The 23,909-nt window shown below is 36.6% G+C and overlaps 1 protein-coding gene across 4 annotated transcripts in view; it reads left to right on the top strand.

Moving 5' to 3' along the window:
- LOC134367344 (endoplasmic reticulum membrane adapter protein XK-like) overlaps positions 1 to 23,909 on the top strand; it is a 68,703-nt gene that overhangs the window by 21,655 nt on the left and 23,139 nt on the right. For 2 of the 4 annotated variants that reach the window (XM_063084071.1, XM_063084067.1), the window contains one exon: positions 5,896 to 5,945. The exons of 1 other annotated variant lie outside the window; for it this stretch is intronic. The gene's annotated coding sequence lies outside the window, so the exon portion shown is untranslated. Of the gene's footprint in view, positions 1 to 5,895; positions 5,946 to 8,468; positions 8,586 to 23,909 lie in introns of those variants that run through there. One more of the 4 variants, XM_063084066.1, reaches the window with a different exon arrangement.

The raw sequence follows: 23,909 nt of genomic DNA, 5'->3' as shown, positions 1-23,909 counted from the left end.
AAGTGTTTTGAAGGCCCAGGTCCCCTGGTCCATGTTTGTGAAAGATCCTATAGGATATGGCCAGAGGGAGATGTCTTGATTCTTTAGAAAAGGCCCTTATGACTGCTTTAACAGGATTCTCGAAAGAGGGCACATTAAATACATCATTTTCCTAAAGCACAAATTACAAAGTGGCAGCTCCCATACCTACTCCATGCAGCAGATGGGATCGTTAGGACTGCAGTGATGTTTTTAAAAGAAAATTAATTGGCTGCCAACATTAAAGATCTAGATCTTTTTACCTGAAAAGTTCAATTTCTGGCTTCTCTTGGGAAAGCAAAATGTCTGGGAGTACACATGACTGCTGTCAACTAGAAATGATTACCTGCCTCCCTAATAAGACCAGGTCTCTAGTTTGCTACAGTCCTTACCCTTCCCTACTATATACCATTGCTGACCCTTCCAGTCATTCACAGTATCTTCCTGGCTCCTGAAGATACTTGAGTCCATTATTTCCACTGTAATTTAAATCTAAACCCATAATGTTTAGAAAAATTAATTCTTCTCATTTATTGAATTAGGACTGTGCAGTACTCCTCAAAGTATCTTTGGCCTAGGGCCTGTCTTTTCTGTTTTTCTTGTTCCATTTAATTTTGAACTGATACATGGAGCTATTGTGCATGACTAGTGTACAGCTCACCTTTGAATCATCACTAGAGTTTGACAACACCCAGACCTGGTGTACACCCTGTCCTATGACATGAAACCTGTCACTTAAATGTGTGGCAGAGTCAGATTTCTGTGAAGGTTCTTAAATGCTGGTGTTCAATTCCCATACCTGTTGGAGCCCATGAGTAACAAGCAGTTTGTGGCCATGCCCCAGTCCTGAAATTACAGTCGCATCACACTGGAATAGTGAATTTACTATATTCTATTCTTTTAGGAGTTGCATTTTAAACCTAATGGAAAGATGTGAATGGGATCTGAAATTGGTAGTGTTTTAGTGTTTGTCTTTCAAAGTTCTTCATGGTAGTAGGAGATTGGCTTTTATTTTTCTTTCTTCTTTTTAAATCTTTTCATTGATTATATATATATTTGTGGGGTACAGAATAGAATGTCAATAAATATATACAATATGTGGTGATCAAATCAGGGTAATTAGTATACTCATGTTTACAAAACATAATCAATCTCTGTGACCTTTAACTAATTTCTCACTCCCCTTGTCCCAACTCTAATAACCACAGTTCTGTCCTCTTTTTTATTAAAAGTTCAATGTATTGTTGTGATCATTCTTTCTTCCTTTCTATCTATCTTTGTTTCTTTGTTTCTTTCTTTATTTAGTTCTCACTTATGAGTGAAGACGTGGTATTTCTTTCTGTTTCTGTGCCTGGCTTATTTCACTAATAATTTTCTTAAGTTCGTCCATGTTGCTGTGAATGCAGAATTTCATTCTTTTTATGGCATTGAGAATATATACCACATTTTCCTTATCCATTCATCTGTCAATGGACATTTAGGTTGATTCCAACTCTTGGGTATTGTAAGTAGAGCTGCAATAAACATGGGAGTGCAGGTGTTCCTTTGACATAATAATTTTCATTCTTCTGGGTATATACCCAGCAGTGGAATTACTGCATCTCATGGCAGTTCCATCTGTAGTTGTCTGAGGAACCTCCATACCATCTTCCATAAAGGCTGCATTAATTTACGGTTCCACCAACAGTGGAGGAGGGCACCCCTTCTCCACATCCTTGCCAGCATTTGTTATTCTCTGTCTTTTTGTTAATAGTCAGTAAAACTGGGGTGAGATGATATCTCAGTGTGGTTTTGATTTGCATTTCCCTGATGCTGAGTGATGTTGAACATTTTTTCATGTGTCCATTGCCAATTTATATATCTACATAAAAGAAATGTCTATTCAGCTCATTTGCCCATTTATTAATTGGGTTACTTGTTTTCTTACTGTTGAGTTGTTGTAGTTCTTTGTATATTCTGGATATTATTCCCTTGTCAGATGCATAGTTTGCAGATATCTTCTCCCATTCTGTAGGTTGTCTTTTTTCGCTGTTAATTGTTTCTTTTGCTGTGCAGAAGCCTTTTAGTTTGATATAATACCATTTGTTTACTTTTTCTTTTGTTGCCTGTGCTTTTGGGGTCACATTCATAAAGTCTTTGCTTAGTCCTATATCATGAAGTTTTTCATCTATGTTTTGTTTGAGGAGTTTTATTCTGTCAGGTCTTATATTCAAGTCTTTAATCTACTTTGAGTTGATTTTGGTATATGGTGAGAGGTACAGGTTCAGTTTCATTCATCTGCATATTGATGTCCAGTTTTCCCAACACCATTTATTGAAGGCAGCCAGTCTTTTCCCCAATGTATGTTCTTGTTGCCTTTGTCAAAGATCAGTTGGCTATAAGTATGTGGGTTGATTTCTGGGTTCTCTATTCTATTCCATTGATCTGAGTGTCTGCTTTTATGCCAGTACCAAGCTGTTTTGGTTACTATAGCTTTGTAATATATAGCTTGAAGTCAGGGAGTGTTGTGCCTCCAGCTTTATTATTTTTGCTCATGATTGCTTTGGCTATTCTGAGTCTTTTGTTGCTCCATATGAATGTTAAGATTGTTTTTTTTTTCTATTTCTGTGAAGAATGTTATTGGTATTTTGAAGGGGATTGCATTGAACCTGTGGATCACTTTGGGGAATATGGACATTTTCACAATGTTAATTTTTCCAATCCAAGAGCATGGAATATGTCTTTCCATCTTTTTGTGTCCTCTTTCTCTCAGCAGTAATTTGTAATTCTTGTTGTAGAGATCTTTTATCTCCTTGGTTAAATTAATTCCTAGGTATTTAATTTTTTTGGATACTATTTTAAATGGGCTTGCTTTTCTGATTTCTTTTTCTCCTAGTTTATTATTGGAGTATAAAAATGCTACTGATTTTTGCATGTTGATTTTATATCCTGCAACTTCAATGAAAGTCCTTTATCAACTCTAAGAGTTTTTTGGGAGAGTCATTAGGTTTTCCTATATATAGGATCAAGTCATCTGCAAACAGGGACAGTTTGACTTCATCTTTTCCAGTCTGGATGCTGTTTATTATTTCTCTTGCCTCATTGCTCTGACATACTTCCAATATGTGTTAAACAGGACTGGTGATATCGGGCTTCCTTGTCTTGTTCCTATGCTTAATGGAAAAGCTGAAGGCTTTTCAGGATGATATTGGCAGTGTGTTTGTCATATATGGCTTTTAGAGGGTTGAGAGACTGTCCTCCTATACCTAATTTGCTAAGAGTCTTTATAATGAGGGATGTTGAATTTTGTCAAATAGTTTTTCTGCATCTATGGAAATAATCATGTGGTTTTTGTCCTTGATTTGGTTGATGTGGTGCATCACATTTATTGATTTGTGTGGGTTGAACCATCCTTGCATCTCTGGGATGAATCAAGGTGATCATGGTGTGTAATGTTTTCAATGTGCTGCTGCATTCTGATTGCTAATATTTTTTGAGGATTTTTTCTTCTATGTTCACTAAAGATATTGCCCTGTAGCTTTCTTTTTTGTTGTTGTATCTTTTTTCTGGTTTTGGTATCAAGGTGATGCTGGCCTAATAAAATGAGTTTGGGAGAATGGCTTCTGTTTAAAAATTTTTGGAATAGTTTGAAGAGAATTGGTAGTAATTCCTCCTTAAAAGTTTGGTAGAATTCAACAGTAAAGACACCCAGTCCTGGACCTTTCTTCATTGGGAGGCTGCTGATTACTGCTTCAAACTCATTGCTTGTTATTGGTCTGTTCAGGTGTTCTGTCTTTTTAGTTCAGTCTTCATAATTTGTGTGTCGAAAAATTTGTCCATTTCCTCCAGGTCTTCAAATTTGTTGACAAACAGTTGTTTGTAACAGTCTCTAATGGTTGTTTTTATTTCTTTGGTATCAGTAGTAATGTCTCCTCTTTCATTTCTGATTTTTGTTATTTGGGTCTTCTCTCCCCATTTTTTTAGGTTAGCCTTGCTAATGGTTTGTGTATTTTTCTTATCTTCTCAAAAAACACTTTTACTTTTCATTGATCTTTTGTATCATTTTTGGGGTCTCTATTTCATTTAGTTCTGCTCTGATCTTAATTATTTCTTTTTGTCTCCTAATTTTGGGGTTAGATTGTTCTTGTTTTTCTAGTTCTTTGAGGTGTAGCATCAGGTTGTTTAATTGAAAACTTTCTGTTCTTTTGATATACACATTTATTGCAATAAACTTCCCTCTTGTACTGCTTCTGCTGTATCCCACAGGTTTTGGAATGATGTGTCTTTATTTTCATTAGTCTCAAGAAATTTTTTGATTTCCTGTTTAATTTCTTCTTGGATCCATAGGTTGTTCAGGAGCATGTTGTTTAATTTCCATGTGTTTGTATAGTTTCCAGAATTTTATTTGTTATTGATTTCTAGTTTTAATCCTTTGTGGTCTGAAAAGATACTTGAAATGATATTAATTTCTTTTTAAATTTGTTGTGACTTGATTTGTGACCTAACATGTGGTCTATCCTGGAGAATGTTCCATGTGCTGATGAGAAAAATGTATATTCTGTAGTTGTTGAATAAAATGTCCTGTAGATATCTACCAAGTCTAATAGGTGTGTGGTACAGTTTTAAGTCTTGTGTTTCTCTGTTGATTTGTTGCCTAGATGATTTGTCCAGTGCTGAGAGAGGTTTGCTCAGGTCCATAACTTTTAACCTATTGGGGTCTATCTTTTTCTTTAGGTATAATAGTATTTGCATTATATATCTTGGTGCTCTGGTGTTGGGTGCATATATATTTATGATTGTTATGTCTTCTTGCTAAATAGATCCCTTTATCCTTATATAATGGCCTTCTTTGTCTCTTTTCATGGTTTTTGGTTTAGTCTGTCTTATCAGATATAAGAATAGACACTCTCGCTCATGTTTGGTTTCCGTTTGCATGGTGTATCTTTTAACTTCCCTTCACTCTTAGACTGTATGCCTCTTTACCAGTGAGATGAGTCTCTTGAAGACAGCGTATATTGGGTCTAGTCTAGCTTTTTAATACAATCTCAGCCAGTTTGTGTCTTTTGAGTGGGGAACTTAATACATTTAGATTTAGTGTTGTTATTGAGAGGCTCTGTCTTACATCTGTCACTTAATTGCTTTTCCTATGGTAGATTTGAATATCTTTTGTTCCTTTCTTTCCATTTTATTGTTTGTCTTCAGTTTTCTTTTCTTTTCTTTTTTTTTTTTTTTTGAGGTGATATAGTATAGTTTCTTTCTCCTCTCATTTGCATATCTGTTCTACCAGTGGTGTTCGTTCTTTCTAGTGTATTCGTGGTGGTGATCATTGGTTTTTAGGCTCCAGGTGCAGGACTTCCTTAAGGATTTCTTGTAGAGCTGGTTGTGTGATGGTAAACTGCAGCTTCTGGTTTTCTGGGAAATACACTATTTCCCCTTCATTTCTGAAGGATAGCCTTGCTGGGTAAAGTATTCTTGGTTGGCAGGTTTTTTCTTATGCTACTTTGAATGTATCATCCCAATCTCTTCTGGCCTGTGGAGTTTCTGTTGAGAAGTCTGCTGTTAGCCTGATGGGGCTTCCCTTATAGGTGACTTGATGCTTTCCTCTTGCTGTTTTTAGAATTCTCTCTTTGTCTTTGACTTTCGACAGTTTGACTTGGAGAGGACCTTTTGGGGTTGAATCTGCTCAGGGACCTTTGAGCTTCTTGGATCTGGAATTCTATATCTCTACCAATACCTGGGAAGTTTTCCATGATTGTATCATTGAATATATTTTCAATGCCTTTTCCTGTCTCCCCCCCATCTGGAACAAACCATGATATTCGAATGTGTGTGCGCTTAAGTTGATCTGCTATCTCTCAGATCCTCTTCATTTTTAAAAAATTCTATTTTCTTTTTTAGGTTTGCTGGGGTTGTTTCAAAAAGACTGTCCTCAAGATCAGAAGTTCCTGCTGCTTATACTCTCAACTGTAGTTTTTATTTCATTGAGTCTTTCAGTTCCAGGGGATCTGCTGCATTATTTTTTATGGAATTTATCTCTTGGTAAATTTCATCCTTCAAGTCCTGGATTGTTTTTCTTCTTTCATTGTCTTGTCTAACTAAGTCTTTCTGTATCTCACTAAGTTCGTTTAAGATTCACTCAACATTCCTTCTCAGTCATTTCAAGGGTTTCCTGCTCTATGGGTCTGGTACTTTAGAATTATTGTATTACTTTGGTGGTGTCATATGTCCTTTTTTTTTCATGTTTCTAGTCTCTCTATGTTGATTTCTGGTCATCCAGTTGAGCAGTTGCTCTTCCTATTACTCTGAAGTGGGCTTTGAGGAGAGAGATTTCCTCCCATAGATGTGTTTTATATTGATTGTTGAGTAGGGTGTATTAGTATTGGTTCTGGGTAGACTCAGTAGTGTTTTCTCTGTGTGGGTACTTCTGCCTTATTCAGTGTTGGAGTTGTGTGTCAATGGAGATTTGCTTTTCTTAATATTCTAGAATAAATGTCAAGAAAATAATTCTAAACTTATTCTGTTAAAGCAAAATCTACCGAAGAAAAGCTGTTAGCAGCAGGGAGGCAGGTTAGATACTGTGGCTATTGGATATTTGGGTTCTGAAATGTAGGATGAAAAGAAGGGACTCTTCATGACATGAAGGGGCAAAATAGTGAAAGGAGATGGAGGAGAACCAGGTTCTGGTCTCCTGTAGTGTAGTTGACTTGGGGGCCTCTCAGATTTCACTGCTGTAAAGTGAGGAAGGGGAAAATTATTTCACAGATCTGCTCAAGGTATACAATAACCAGACTAGGATTTTTTCCTAAGAAATGATTTCTACTGAAAGTGGGCAAATGGGGTTCAGAGGGCAGGACTTTTTTTAGAGTTTCCATTTTACAAGTGTGGCCACTGAGGCCCAGAGATGTTGCTCAGATCACTCCTGGTCACATGGTGAGTATGTAGCACGGCGGAGATGAGAGCCCAGCCCTCCTAACTGGAGTTGATGCTCCTTCCTCTACTCTATCCTGAGAAAAGAGCCTCGTGATAGAAAGTGTTTAATGTTCTCCTCTGGGAAAATGAAGCCAAAGTCTTTAATAGTGAGGTATTAGGGTCTCTTGGATTTCTAGGAAGGTACTCAACAGCAACTCTCAGGAACTTTCACCTGCGTTTTATTTGGGGAAGGCCAGACAGGTTAGGAGAAAAGGACTGATTTTAGAGTACACATCTTTGGACTTTGCAAATCTAGGTCTTGTTCTGCTGGATACTGTGTTAAACTATGTCATGAACTCAAATGATCTAAGATAAAGGGCTCTGGAAATGCTGGCTCTGTCCACTGACATCATCCTAAAAGGTGGTTATGTGATGGCATGAGAAGCCTGCACCCAAGAACCTGTTCATTGAAGTACCTGAGGTGCTGGCCTTTTTCACAGGGCTGTGAGACAGTCCTTTTGTTGAAGAGAAAGTTTCTGGCCTGTGGCTGATTGTAGGGTCTTTAGGGAAGCATCAGTGTAAATCCAGTAGCAATCTGGAGGAAACAGAGGCTTATAATGGCTGTGGTTAACTTATTATCAGTAATATATGGACACCAAATTATAGCTAGATAGGAAAAATAAGTTCTTGTGGTGTACTGTAGTGCTAGGCATCCATAATTATCCATAATATATTGTATGTTATCAAGTGGCTAGAAGAGAGGAACTCAAATGTCTCATCACAATGAAATGACAAAGTTCTGTGATGGTGAGTGTCCTAACTGCTCTGATTTGATCATCAGACATTGTATAACATATATTGAAATATAACTCTGTACCCCATAAATATGTACAATCAATTTGTTTCAATTAAAAAAATAAATTCCTTTAATAAAATTCAAGTAAAATAATGTGTTAAGGAAGTGAAAAGCCTTTGGGAGGGCATATGAAACTGAAGGTAAAATTACTTCTTTCTGTCATGCACAAAGGAAGAAAATTACAAAGTCGGAAAAGGAATTTTTGTCAAAGTGTCTGTAAGAGTAATGATTTAGCCTATTTTCAGTAAAGTATGGAGTAGTAGATGCAAATTAACATCATCAAATTGCAACCAAACTTTTACATATAATGATTGAAATTATGCCTTATAACTCTCTAGTGTTGTTGACTAATATCATCAGGGAATGTACCACCAGCACTGTATTAAGTAGAAATATATAACGGACAGTGAGGATACTCACTTATTTTGAGCCTTCCCATACGTGACAATTTCTAAAATATTTATGTTAATAATAGTTTCCCTATTCAAATTTAACCTAGTGCAATCTGAATTTCTCTTTGAATTAGACAATTTCTGTGTAACTGATATATAGTAGTCTACACAATAAATCTGTTTTTACCACCTGTCTTATTATATGGTGACAAAATGATTTTTTGTGACTTTCTAGGGCATAATGGAAAATCTCAGAGAGAGTTTTAAGTGAAAAGTATGATTTGAAGTATAATTTTGTTTTATTTCTCATTTAGGATTCCATCTGTGGAAGGCAAAGTGAAAATCGTCCGGACATGGGAACACTTAAGATAGGATTATGAAAGCCTGAAAACATGAATGGTTGTAGCTTAGCTACCTGTTACTTGAAGTGGAAATACAATAAATATTAATAAACATTAAAAAACATACAACTTTTATTTTTTCTTTTATTTTAAAGACAATAATCAGGGGAATGATAAAGTGAGAAAAATGTGTTGAAAGCTTTTCTGCTGAGATATGGAATCTCTGCTTTAGGGGCAGATTACAAAGAGCGTAGCCCATTGAAACTGATTTTTGACTTCTGAACTCCAGAACAGTAGGCAAATAAGTGTGTGCATTTTAAAAGTCACCGAGGTTTTGGTAATTTGTTACAGCAGCACAAGAAGCTAATGCATTTGAAGAGTGGCCTTTTATAATATCTCATTAAGAGCAGACCCATATTCTAACAAAACTTGGTCCCTTTTACAGAGAGGAAATCAAATTCTCAGGTAGAGTTCAGTATTCAGTGCATTCCATATTAAGCTCTTTTTGAAAATCTTATGAATTAACTCATGATATCTGAATCAGCTTTGAAAATTTTTAACAAAAACTTGTGTTTCTTTTCTTTTTTTTTTTGTGGAATGTGGGTTTTTATTTTATTTTTATTTTGTTTACTGTGAATATTCATGAGATACAAAGCTGATTGTCACACCTTGTGCCCATGATGTGAAGGCCAAGTTCATACTGGCAGCGTACACATTACTGGAAATTGCATTTGTACCCCATGTCTCCCACCCAATTCTACACAACCTCACTCCCCCTCCCCCTTTCTCATCTATATTAGTCCATTTTCTGTTGCTATAACAGAACTATCCAAGACTGGGTAATTTATAAAGAACAGAGGTTTATTTGGCTTACAATTCTGGGACAGCTGCATCTGGCATGGGCCTCAGGCTGCTTCTACTCATCAAGAAAAGTGGCAGGCAGCCAGTGGGTACAAGCAGATCACATGGCAAGAGGAAGTAACGGAGAGAGGGGGGAGGTGCCAGGGTCTTTTGAACAACCAGCTCTCATGGGAACTAATAGAGTGAGATCTCATTCAGGACCCTCATCACCCCCCACCCCCCCTCAGGGAGAACATTAATCCATTCATGAGGGATCTGCCCCCCATGAATTAATCAGTTTCCAACACTGCCACATTAGGGATCAAATATCCACATGAATTCTGGGAGGACAAAAAAATCCAAACTTCATCACCCCTGAAGAGCTAGGGCTGAGTATAGAGCTCACAGACCCCTCGAGCCGTTCACAAGCCCTTCACATGAAGGTCTATGAGCTAGGTAACCAGCAAAAAGGTCCTTGGAGCTTTGGTTGAAGAAAGACAACATGCACACATATAATACCTAGGCAGTCCAAAGAGAAACTCAGAAACTCAACTGCTACCGGCAAAGTCCAAAACAAACAAACAAACAAACAAAAAACAAAAATAAAAACAAAAAAACTGAGCAGCTGCCAGCAGAATAAACATGCTCTATTTTTAGGCCTGAGCTCTACCGGCCAACTCTGCTTCACAAATTGCAGAACACACAATAGCAGCAAACTAAAAAGATACATGGGTGCACATGCGCACTAACTCCAACCCCACAGAACTTGTTTACAAAGAAATGTGCTGTACCATGCCCAACTGGACCTGAGTTGAGGGAGCCTGACCTAATTATTATATTTTCCCCACAACCCCTGACTCCACTTTGTAACTCAAGGAATACTGTCTCCCTCTGCAAGACCAATGCACGACTGTGGTCTTTCCTTCCTTCCTTCTTTCTCTTAGCTCCCACTTATGAGTGAGTACATGTGGTATATATCCCTCTGTGCTTTGCTTATTTCACTCAACATAAGTTTCTCCAGGCTCATCCATGTTTTTGCAAATGGGACTATTTCTTTCTTTTTTATGACAGAGTACTATTCCATGCTGTATATATACCACACTTTCCTTATCTAATCATCCATGGACGGACATTTAGGTTGGTTCAATTCCTTGGCTATTGTAAACAGAGCTGTGATGAACATGGGAGTGCAGGTATCTCTTCTACATGATGATTTCCATTGCTCTGGGTATATACCCAGAAGTGAGATTGCTGGATCGTACGGAAGATCTACCTGTAGTTGTTTGAGAAACTTCCATGTTGTTTTGCATAGTGGTTGTACTGATTTACAATCCCACAACAGGGTAGGAGTGTTCCCTTCTCTCCACACCCTGGCCAGCATTTGTTATTCACCAATTTTTATTATAGCCAGTCTAACTGGGGTGAGGTGGTATATCGATGTAGTTTTAATTTGCATTTCCCTGATGACTAGTGATGTTGAGCATTTTTTCATGTACCTGTTGGCCATCTGTATGTCTTCCTTTGAAAAATATCTATTCAGCTCTTTTGCCCATTTTTAAATTAGGTTATTTGTTATTTTACTGTGTAATTGCTTGAGTTCCTTGGATATTGTGGATATTAATCCCTTGTCAGATACATAGTCAGCAAAAACTTTCTCCCAGAACATAGGTTGTCATTTCAGTCTGTCGATTGTTTCCTTTGCTGTGAAGAAGCTTTGTAGTTTGCTATAGTCCCATTTGTTTATTTTTTGTTTTGGTGCTTGTGCTTTGGGGCTCACGTTCACAAAGTCTGGGCACAGACCTCGTTGCTGAAGTGTTTCACATATATTTTCCCTTAGTAATTTTACGTTTTCAGGTCTTATACTTGAGGCCTTAATCCATTTTGAGTTGATTTTAGTGTATGGTGAGAGATACATATCTACATTCATTCTTCTGCTTACGGATATACAATTTTCCCAGCACCAGTTGTTGAAGAGGCAGTCTTTTCCTCAATGTACACTTCTGCTGCCTTTGTCCAATATCAGATGGCTGTAAACCTGAGGGGTGATTTCTGGGTTCTCAATTCTGCTCCACTGGTCTGAGTGTCTATTGTTATGCCAGGACCATGCAGTTTTGGTTACAATAGCTTTGTAGTATAACTTGAAATCAGGTAGTGTTATGCCTCTAGCTTTATTTTTTTTCCTCAGAATTGCTTTGGCTATTCGTGGTCTTTTTTTTGTTGTTGTTCCATATGAAAGTTAAGATTGTTTGTTCCACTTCTGTGAAGAATGTTATTGGTATTTTGATGGGGATTGCACTGAATCTGTAGATCGCTTTGGGTAGTATAGACATTTTCACAATGTTGATTCTTCCAATCCAGGAGCATGGAATATCTTTCCATCCTTTCCTGTATTCTTTAATTTCTTTCAGTAGTGATCTGTGGTTCTCTTTGTAGAGGTCTTTCACCTCCTTGGTTAAACTGATCCCTAGATATTTTAAGTTCTTCATGAACTTAAAATGGGCTTACTTTCTTTATTTCTCTTTCTGTTAGTTCATTATTTGAGTATATAAATGCAACTGATTTGGGGGCATTTATTTTGTGCCCTGCAATGTTACTGAAGTTATTAACCACCTCTGGGAGTTTTTTGATAGAGTCTTTAGGTTTTTCTATATATAGTATCATGTCATCTGCAAATAGACAAAGTTTGACTTCATCTTTTTCAATCTGGATTCCATTTATTTCATTTTCTCGCCTGATTGCTCTGGCTAGTACTTCCAGTACTATGTTAAATAGAAGTGGTGAGAGTGGGCATCCTTGTCTTGTTCCTGTTCTTAAGGGAAAGGCCCTCAGTGTTTCCCCATTCAGAATGATACTGGCGGTGGGCTTGTCATACATGACTTAAGTTGTGTTGAGATATTTTCCTTCCATACCTAATTTGTTAAGAGTCTTTATCATGAAGGGATGTTGAATTTTGTCAAATGCATTTTCAGTATCCATTGAGATAATCATATGGTCTTTGTCCTTGAGTTTGTTGATGTGATGTATCACATTTATTGACTTTCATATGTTGAACCATCCTTGCATCACTGGAATGAATCCCACTTGATCATGGTGTATATTTTTCTTTATGTGTTGCTGTATTCTGATTGCTAATATTTTGTTGAGGATTTTTGCATCTAGGTTCACCAAGGATATTGGCCTGTAATTTTCTTTTTTTGTTGTGTTTTTATCTGGTTTTGGTATCAGAGTTATGGTGGCCTCATAGAATGAGTTTGGGAGAATAGCTTCTGTTTCAATTGCTTGGAATAGTTTGAGGAGAATTGGTATTAACTCCTCTTTAAAAGTTTGATAGAATTCAGCTGTAAAGCGATCTGGACCTGGACTTTTCTCTGCTGCAAGACTGTTGATTGCCGCTTCAATCTCGTTGCTTGTTAATGGTCTGTTCCGGTGTTCTATATCTTCTTGGTTTAGTCTGGGTAGTTTTTATGTGTCTAGAAACTTATCCTTATCTTCCAGATTTTCATATTTATTGTCATACAGTTGTTTAGTTTCTAATGATTCTTCGTATTTCTGTGGTATCAGTTGTAGTGTCTCCCTTTTCATTTCTGAATTTTGTTATTTGGGTCTTCACTCTTTTTTTTGTTAACGTACCTAATGGTTTGTCTGTTTTATTTATCTTCTTGAAGAACCCACGTTTTGTATCATTGATCTCTTCTATTGTTTTCTGGGTCTCTAGTTCATTTAGTTCTGCTCTGATTTTAATTATTTCTTTCCATCTACCACCTTTAGGTTTGAATTGCTGTTGTTTTTCAAGTTCTTTGAGGCATAGTGTTAGGTCATTTATTTGAAGTCTTTCTATTCTTTTGATGTAAGCATTTATTGCAATAAATTTGCCTCCTAGTACTCCTTTTGCCATATCCCACAGGTTTTGGTATGATGTACCTTTATTTTCTTTGGTTCCAGGAATTTTTTTGATTTCCCACTTAAATTCTTCTTGGACTCATAGGTCATTCAAGAGCCTATTGTTTAGTTTCCATGTATTTGTATAGTTCCCAGAATTGTGCTTATTATTAATTTCCAGTTTTAGTCCATTGTGGTCTGAAAAGATACTTGGAATGATTTCAATTTTTAAAAAATTTCCTGAGACTAGATTTGTGACCTAATATGTGGTCTATCTTGGAGAATGTTGCATGAGCTGATGAGAAGAAAGTATATTCTTTAGTTGTTCAATGAAATGTTCTGTATATATCTGCCAGGTTCAGTTGTTCTAAGGTATAGATTAAATTCTGTCTCTGTTGATTTTTTGCCAGGAAGGAAGATGTGTCACACACTGAGAGAGGGGTGTTCTTATCACCTACTGTTATCATATTAGGGCCTATTTCTTTCTTTAGGTCTAAGAGTGTTTGCTTTATATATCTGGGTGCACCAGTATTGGGTGCATACATGTTTATGATTGTTATGTCTTCTAGCTGAATAGATCCCTTTATCATTATATAGTGGCCTTCTTTGTCTCTTTTCATGTTTTCTGTTTTAAAGTCTATTTTGTCCGATATAAGAATAGCTCCTCCTGCTTGTTTTTGGTTCCCTTTTGCACGGTGTCTTTTTCCATCCCTTCACTTTTAGTGTTGGTGTGTCTCTACAGGTGAGGTGGATCCCTTGTAGGCAGCATATACTTGGGTCTACCTTTTTAATTCAGTCAGTCAGTCTGGCTTTTGAATGGGGAGTTTAATCCATTCACATTTAGGGTAGTTTTTGACAAGTGTTGCTTAATTCTTGTCTTTGAATTGCTTCCTTTTTAGATGGTTTAAACATCTTTCGATCATTATTTCCCGTTTTATTTTTCCTCTTCTATGATAGTTGAAAATTTACGGTGGCATTATTTAGCTTCTTTCTCTTTATTGCTGTCATTTTTGTTTTAATGTTGAGTTTTACTCATTCTTTCTTATTTGTGATAGATCTGTAGGTCTGTATCTCTCCCTTCCCCTGGGAAGTTTTCTGTTACTATTTCCCTGAATAGGTTTTCAATACCTTTTCCTTAATCCTCCCCTTCTGGAATACCCACAATTCAGATGTTAGAGCTTTTGTGGTTGTCTGCTATCTCTCTTCGATTTTCCTCATTACTTTTCTTTCATTCTTTTTTTTTTTTTTTTTTTTTGTCTGCTTTGGTTATTTTGAAAACGCCATCTTTGAGAGCTGAAACTCTTTCTTCTCCTTGCTCTACCCTGCTGCTCAAACTCTCTTTTGTTCTTTTCATTTCACTGAGTGAAACTTTCTTTTCTAGGAGCTCTGCTATACTGTTTTATAAGGTATTAAACTCTTTTTAAATTTCCTCCTTCATATTCTGGATATTTTCTCTTGTTCCATTTTGTTCTCTAATTGAGTCTTCTTTTAGTTCTTCTAGTTTTCTTAAGATCATTGCTCAGAATTCTTTTTCATACATTTCAAAGTTTCCCTGTCCCATGGGGCCTGAAATTTGAGCATTAATTTATTCCTTCTGTTGTGTCATATCTTCTTGTTTTTTTGTAGTTCTAATATTTTTTCGTTGATGTTTGGTCTTTTGGTAGAGAGTTTCCTTCTTCTATTACACTGAATTTGGCTATGAGAATAAAGATTTCTTCCTGTATTTGCAAGGTTTACTGGTGTAGTCAAGTGAGCAGTAGGTTATGTGTAGAGTGGCCCTTGTTGCTACTGTGGTGGTGAATTGTCTTTGCTTGACAGTAGGTGTGGCAGTGGCTATATTACACCACTTTGGGTCCTGTTCCAGAATCTGTGGCCATAGAATGAGTCTTAGCACCATGCGGGTCTCCTCAGCTCACGTTGGTGGGGCATGAGGCAGTGCTGGTGCTTCCCTCTGGGTCCACTGGGGGAGGGGTCTCCATGTCTCACCTCTGCTATTAACTCTTTTAATGCTATAACACATGAATAAAAACTATTACTACTCTCATTTTACAGATGAGGAAACTCGGGAACAGAAACATTAACTAAATTTTCTCAGTTTCGTACAGCTCATAAGTAGCAGAGCTGGGATTCGAGCACAGGCCATCTGACTGCAGAGTCCATGCTCTCAACGCCTACACTATATAACCTCAGTATTTATGACCCCGGGCCTTGGTCCCTGCTCTTGAGTTATGCTTCTAATGACAAATCCTAGTGTAATATTTATATAGTGCTTCACAGTTCAAAACGATTTCACCTCCATGATCTTATTTGTTCCTTATGACCACTGTGTGAGATAAGATGAGTATAGGGAAACTGATGCTCACAGAGAGTACACAAGAGGCAGTAAATTGTCAAATCAGATCTTGAACCTGTGTCTTTGGCAGTGTTCATTTCACCACCCCCATAATTCTGTTCTCAGGGTTTAAAAAACGAAGATATCCATGAGGTGTGTACTTTCCGATGAAGGTGGAGTCTGACCACAAACTTGACTTCTTTGTAGCTCTTGGACTGAGGGAGGAAATGATGTGAAAATAGAGAACAAAATAGAAAACTAACAGAAAAAAGAGATGGGGAGAAAATGGCTGCCAGATATCTTACGATGAAATGAGTGAAAGGACTTGGTAGTGGTTTGGGTATTAAGAGCAAATGAAAACTTAGAAGCAAAATTGTCTCCAAAGTTTCAAATATGAGAAACCAGGAGATCATCAATGCCATTAGCAGAAACATGAATGAAAGGGGCAGTGGTTTGACACAAAAGACAGTGAGTTTGGCTACAATCATGCTGAATATTAGGTGACAGTTGTACATACAAGTGGGAAAGTAGATAGTAGATGGAAAGATAAGATCTGAAAATGTCTATATTGGAGTAATCCACTCAGAGATGATATTTATAACTACTGGTTGATGAGAAGTCACAGGCAAAGAGAAAAAGTAATGGATTATGAGCCTAACACTAAACTTTTGGGGGAAACTTGTGCTTAGAAAAGAGAACAGGAAAAAAAGACAAGAGGGAAGGTGGTAGAAAAGTAGTTGAATAGTATTCAGTTCATGGACTACAAGGAAGGAGAAAATTCTAGAGGTAGAAATTGATTATGAGTGTCACATAAAGCAAAGAAGACAAATGAAATGAGGATTTGGAAAAGTATTGTTCATAGCACTTACACAATTGTAATGAATTATTTAAGTAAATTAACACCTTTCTAGATTGGAAGTACAAAAAGGCAGACCTAACTGTTCCCTACTGTAATTCCAGAGCCTAGCAGTGCCTGGTGTATAGCTGTCACTAAATAAATATTTGTTGAATGGACTAATGAATGAATAAATAAGTGAGTGTAATTGGATTTCCCAACAGCACTACAGGTGACCCTCAGAAGTACAGTGCCAATAAACTGAGCAAGACAGACTTCATGTCATGGGAGAATTTAAAAGAAAGTAAGATTTTAAAAGAAAACGTAAGGCATCAGAGGCATGTTTTATTAACTGCCTCTTGGAGAAATATTTTGCTGAGAAAGAATTCAGATTAAGTAAACTTCCTATCCTAGTACACTGCATATTTATCACATATTGTTCCTCTAAGAGCTCTGCTCTACTTCCAGATGATCTTCTGGAAGTTAAGGTAGTCACTACAGTTGCCAGCTCTACAAGTGACAGAAGCTTTATTGCTGTCTTCAGCAGAATCAGAAGTCCATGGTTTAAGCATGACGAGAGATGTGAAGAAAACAGAAGATGTGGAAGAACAGAGGTCAAAGGAAATGATACTATCCACAAAAAGAGATAACTAGTAATGGAACCAGGATGGAGAGAAGTTAAAGAGTTCTGTGAAATCAATGAAAATGTGTGAATGTGTGTGTGGGGGGAGGGGTGAGATAGAAACAGTGAGAGAGCACACACAAGCAACATATGGAGTGTACAAAACCATAGTTACAAGTAAATTCTAAATAGAAAGCATTAAAGACAATGAGCTAAGTGTTTACATATGCTGGCAAAATAGTTATAGCATATGCCATTGTGTAACAGAGCTTGGGTAAAACAAACTGCTCATTTCACATATTAAAGCTTTCCCTTCCCTTAACATACTAAATAATTATATGAAAGTAGTTTCAACAAAAATACTAAATGTGCCTTTAGGAAAAAGAGAGGTAGAAACCCAATAATTTTATTCATTGAACCTACTAGAAGACTTTATCAAACTTGAATAAATAGAAGGACAACACAGCTAATCCCCAAACTTAGGTGAGCAGAGAATTTTAGGAAATCATAAATACATAGAAAAAAAATGTGATTCAAAAATGAAAAGACCAATAAGACATTTTTATCACCTTTTCCCTTATCCGTTTCCCTAATATTAGTTGCCCATATGTAAATATATATATAATATATATTTAATATATAATATATATATATAATTTGTGAGTATGTGTGTATATATACTGAGGGAAGTGGGGACATATTTAAGGATTTCCCTACAGTCCAATTGAATGGCTTCATGCACTTAAGTCAAGGAGTACGAATTGTAACAGTCTTGTGTTTAAGTTGTTGTCTGAACAACATACAAATAATTTATTATAAAATGAAAAAAACATTTTTCTGACTTCAAAGACTTTTAAAGAAGGCTAATATTTAAGTAGTATTTTTAAATGCATTATCATATGTAAGTAATATTTTCTACTCACTATTTTGAATGCTTTAAATATATAACTTCTGTTTTCTCCAAATACATAGTTTGATACGTTTGGGAAAATATTGCTAAACAATCTATATTGATGAGAAATTTAAAAACCCTGATATATCTTTCCAGCATATATTCATATTCAGAGTCAATACCTCATTTCTTCATGCTTTAAAAATATCACATTCATGTTGAAATTATTCCAGGGTTTTCAGACTTTAGCAATCCTTCTACTGAATGTATATACATACTAGATATTTGTCCATACCAAAAGTGAGACTGAATGCAAAAAACAATTCTATAATGCTAAATGAAACATCTGATGAATGAAAGAAATTCAGAGAAAGAGGACTGTCTGTCTTATACACAGAGGTATGAGAAGTTTTTGGTAAAATGACACAGTATGTCTGCTGTGAACTTGATTTATTTACGTCACTAGGATGCATATTTGTTCCTGAGGACATTCATTGTTCACAGAGATCTTGTGCAATGCTTCACTTTGTAGATTAAATTAAGTGCTAATAACAAGAAGATACTTATATTTCCCTCCTTAATCCATCAACTTACAGCAGTGCAATCGCAAAAATGTCCCTTCTGTATACATTCTTCCCTGTCTCTTTTTATTGTAAAATCCAGTATCAAATGGTAGGAGTCACTTTCTTCCAGAGTAGCAAACACCAACCTCCCAACACACACAAAACACAAAAATCAGGAAAGCAGATATCATTCTGGAGAGCCATAAACACATTATTCTTACCTCACTCTGAAGGTTAGAATGGTTTTGTGGGCTTACTTTTCTTTCAGACACACAAATTGTAGAATGCTGACTTCCTGACAGTCATGAAGTTCTGGTAACAGGAACTTGAAAAACCAACCTCTCATGTTCCTACAATCTATTTACCCAGTAGCTGTGGTAGACAGCTATTCAAAGAAGCAGGCAGTATCTCCACAGCTGAGCTTTCAAAAAGGAATACCTGCCTCTTTTGATCAGCAGGGGAAAGGTAATAGATTTCATCTTCAAAAGCACACAAGAATATTTTTGTCCTGAGATACTTTTTACATCAGTGTTTTAAAGGTGATTCATTCTTTTAGTATCCTCTTCTACCCCTGAAAAACTGTATTTTCAAAGGATTTGAGAAAAAAAAATTATGTAATGATAACAGCTGACACATGTGCCAGACACTGTTTTAAGTGCTTTACATATATCATCTCCTACAATTCCCAAAACTTATTAGGTAAGTACTATTATTATCCCCATATTACAAATGAACAAGCTAAGTGGTTTGCCCATAGTCACCCAATTAGTAAATGGTAGAGGAAGAAGCTAAACCCAAGCATTCCAGCACCATAGTCCATGCATTTAACCAAGACACTACACTGTGCACACATGACTTTTAGAAGATAATTGTGTAACAGGACGTGGCTGCTCAGCTGAATATTAGATAATGAATGAGATTTTCTTAGTGCTTGTAGTATACTGCATTTTGAGTAGAAGTAAGTAAAATTTTGGAAGATTATTTCTTCAAGATGGTTATTCATTTATGTTACCATAGCCAGGTCACTTTTTAGTTGCAGTGGAGGACCCCAAAGGTGGAATCCTGGTGAACTGAAAGTATGAGTCTAGCTTAAAGTACTAAGAAAGTTATTACTTTGTTATGTTCAAAAAGTCATACAAGAGAAGCCAATACAACATCTTTAAAAAGCCTCAAAGATGTATGTTTCACTCTGCTTTTTATATTGTACAATTCGTATTGGTCTGTCTTCAAGTTCACTGACTCTTCAGCCCTTTCTAAACTGATGTTAAGCCCACTTAGTGTGTTTTTTTTATTTCAATTATCATAATTTTAAATTCTAAAATTTCCATGTGATTTTTTTTATAGTTTCCATTTCTCTGGAAAAAATCACTATCTATATAAGACTGTATTTTCCTTTCATTCTTTGAACATATTTTCCTTTCATTCTTTGAACATAAAATATTTGCTCCAAAGTTTTTATAGAGTCCAACAACTGGGCATATTTGGATCTGTTTCTATTGACATTTTTCCTTGACTATACATGATATTTTCCTGTTTCTTTGCATATTGAGTAATTTTATTGTATATTGGACAATGTAGATGATACATTGCATAGATTGAGTTCTGCTATCTTCCTCTGCAGAGTGTTAATTTTTGTTCCATTAGGTAGTCCAATTGGTTTGGTTTTATGCTTTGCTGATATAGACACACAGAGACCTATAGTCTTGCCTAAGCCTGACTAATTTTAGGATATCAACCTCCAAATTCTGTCTCCCTTGAATATCTTGTAAGGGCTGAGTTTTAGGATTTTTAAGTATGGGCCAGTTATAGGTCTTACTTTAGGGCATGGTCTTTACTCCTAAGCCTTCTGGAGTCTTAGCTGGATGCCCAGGACATTAATGAGGTATTAACAAAGTCTCATCACTCATGCTGGGTGGAAGTTCCAACATCCCCCAACATTGGTCAAATGGTAATATTTCTGTTCCTCTTCTAATCCTGCAGCAAACACTCTCTTGTCAGTCTCAGTTAGTCTTCTCCTGTGGATATGCAGCCCAGCCCTGAGCCAAAGTGTCTTTTTTTTTTTTTTTTTAGTTTTTTTATTGAGACAATTGATTATACATATTTGTGGGATGCAGATTTGAATACCAATACCTGTGTACAATATGTGGTGATCAAATCAGGATGATTAGTATACTAATGTTTAAACAACATTATAACTTTTTATGACCCTTAATCAATTTCTCATTAACCCCTCCTCTCCTCCCCTTGTCCCAACCCTAATAACCATGGTTCTGTTCTCTTTTTTATTAAAAGTACAATGTATTTTTATGATTGTTCTTTCTTTCTTTCTTCTTTCTTTCTTTCTTTCTTTCTTTCTTTCTTTCTTTCTTTCTTTCTTTCTTTCTTTCTTTCTTTCTTTCTTTCTTTCTTTCTTTCTTTCTTTCTTTCTCTCTCTCTCTCTCTCTCTCTCTCTCTTTCTTTCTTTCTTTCTTTCTTTCTTTCCCACCTATGAGTGAAGACATGCAGTATTTCTCCTTCTGTGCCTGTCTTATTTCACTTAACATAATTTTCTCTTAGTTTATCCATGCTGCTGATAATGGCAGAAATTCATTCTTTTTTATGGCTGAGTAATATTCCACTGAGCATATATACCACATTTTCCTTATCCAATCATCTGTTGATAGGCATTTAGGTTGGTTCCAACTCTTGGCTATTGTAAATAGAGATGCAATAAACATGGGAGTGCAGGTATCCCTGCTACATGATGATTTCCATTCTTTCGAGTATAGACACAGCCATGGGATTGCCGGATCATATGGTAGTTCTCTCTGTAGTTGTCCGAGGAATCTCCATTCTGTTTTCCATAATGGCTGCAGAAATTTACTCCCACCAACAGTGGAGGAGGGTTCCCCTTTCTTTACATCCTTGCCAGCATTTGTTATTCTCTCTCTTTTTAGTAATAGCCAGCTTAACTGGGGTGACATGATATCTCACTTTGGTTTTGGTTTGCATTTCCCTGATGCTAAGCAATGTTGAACATTTTTTCATGTGTCTGTTGGCCATTTGTATGTCTTCCTTTGAGAAATGCCTATTCAGTTACTTTGCCTATTTTTTAATCAGTTTACTTGTTTCCTTACTGTTAAGACGTTTGAGTTCTTTCTATGTTCTGGATATTAATCCCTTGTCAGATGCATAGTTTGCAAATATTTTCTCCCATTCTGTAGGTTGTCTATTTGCTCCATTGTTTCTTTTGCTGTTCAGAAGCCTTTTAGTTTATCTTAACATTCATATGGAGGAAAAAAAGACCCCGAATAGCCAAAGCAATACTGAGCAAAAAATAAATAAATAAATAAATAAAGCCAGAGGCATAATACTTCCTGACTTCAAACTATACTACAAAGCTATAGGAACCAAAACAGCATGGTAGTGGCATAAAAACAGATACCCAGATGAAAGAAACAGAATAGAAAATCCAGACATCAACCCACATACTTGTCACCAACTGATCTTTGACTAAGGCAAGAAGAACATACATTGGGGAAAAGAAAATGGTGCTGGGAAAACAACATCCATAAGTAGGAAAATGAAGCTAGATCTGTAACACTCTCCATAAACCAAAATCAACTCAAAATGGATTAAAGACTTAAATATAAGACCTGAAATTATTAAACTCTTAAAAGAAAACATAAGGGAAACACTTCAGGATGTAGGACTGGGCAAAGACTTTATAGATAAGACCCCAAAAGCACAGGCAACAAAAGAAGAAATAAACAAATGGGATTATATCAAAAAAAGATTCTTGAAAAACCTAAGTGGACTTTTGAAGAACTTCCTTTGCATACCTCCCTCCCTCTGATGTTGTATTTTGTGAATTCCAGCTTCTGCAGATCTGTTAAACACTGATTTCTGCCTCCTCAGCTCAGCAGTACCACTGTCTTCTGCCTGGAATCCAGCTCACTGTACCACTGTAAAATTTTCCACAGGCAGAGCTCTGGAGGGATGGTTGAGACACCTTCTAAGTTTATTTATTTTTTCTCTCTGGAATCACTGGATTGTGCTTCTCATTGTACAATGCCTAAAAATAGTCAGCTCATATATTTTTTTTCCCTGTTTTGTGGTAATTCATGGCAGAAGGGCTAGTCTAGTGACAGTTACTCCATTATAGTCAGAGTGAAAGTCTCCCAAGTGGATTCATTTTTGACCAGACTTAAGTGCCATAAGAAACTCATTTACCCTGGCCAGACTTAAACAGTCTTTCACAATTTTAACCCCAGTCAAAGCATAACCATGTAGGGCTGGCTGGTTAGCTCAGTCGATTAGAGTACAGCCTTAAAACCTCAAGGTCATGGGTTTGGATCCCGTACTGGCCAGCCACACATACACAAAAAAATAAGAATAAAAAATAACCATATGCATTCAGAAGAGAGGAGATAATTTAGTTTGCCACTGCACCTTCATTCTTACCGGGTGTCTTCATTTGAGTTCCTTTAGAAGCAGATGCTAAAGCAAGGATTTGGTGGAAATATTTAATTTGGGAAGTGAATTAGTTTCCAGTGGCCTCTGTAACAAATTGTCACAATCTTGATAGCTTAACACAATACATATTTATTGTTTTATGGTTCTGGAAGTCAGAAGTTTGAAATCATTTTCACTGGGCTAAAGTGTGGGTGTTGGAAGGGCCATACTCCCTCCAGAGGCTCTAAGGGAGAATCTATTTTCTTGCCTTTTACAGCTCCTGGATCTGTATTTCTTGTGTTCCTTGTCTTGTGGCCCCTTCCTCTGTATTCAAAGCCAAAGTACCATCTTGCTTCATTGGTCAAATTGTCTTCTTCTTCTGTGTCAAATAAAAGCTCCCTCTCGCTTCTTTTGCAAGGACACCTGTGATTGCAATTTTTACCCATCCATCTAATCCAAAATAATCTCCCCATGGCAAAATCCTTCACTTAATCACATCTGCAAATTCTTTTTGCTTTATAAGGCAACATTATTAGATTTATGGATTAGAACCTAGATATCTTTTGGGGCCATTATCCAACCTACCAAAGTCCAAGCTCTGGCCCCTAGAAATTCATGCCGATCCTACATGCAAAATACGTTCACCCCATCCCATCGACCCCAAAAGTCTCAACCCATTTTAGTACTAAATGAAAGTCCAAAATCTCATCATCTAAATTAAGTATGATCCATCTTGGGTCAAAATTCTTCTCCACATGTGGACCGGTAAAACTAGAAAACAAGTTATCTACTCTCAAAATACAATGGTGGGATAACCATAGAATAAAAGTTATAGGTAGCCTGATTCCACAAGGGGGGAAAAGAAAAGAAAAGTCAGCAGCCCCAAGCAACTTCAAGTTCTATGAGGTTTCAAGGCCTGAAAATTATTCACCATGGTTGAAATCTCTGCCCTCCAAGCCTTTGGGACAGAGGCTCTACACTATGGCCTGTGGCTTTGAGCTTTGGATCCATTTCAAT

The sequence above is a fragment of the Cynocephalus volans genome, chromosome X (genome assembly GCF_027409185.1).
Source record: "Cynocephalus volans isolate mCynVol1 chromosome X, mCynVol1.pri, whole genome shotgun sequence".
Taxonomy (NCBI): Eukaryota; Metazoa; Chordata; class Mammalia; order Dermoptera; family Cynocephalidae; genus Cynocephalus; species Cynocephalus volans.
Note: the sequence above shows the minus strand (reverse complement) of the source record. Positions and strands in the feature narration are given on the sequence as shown.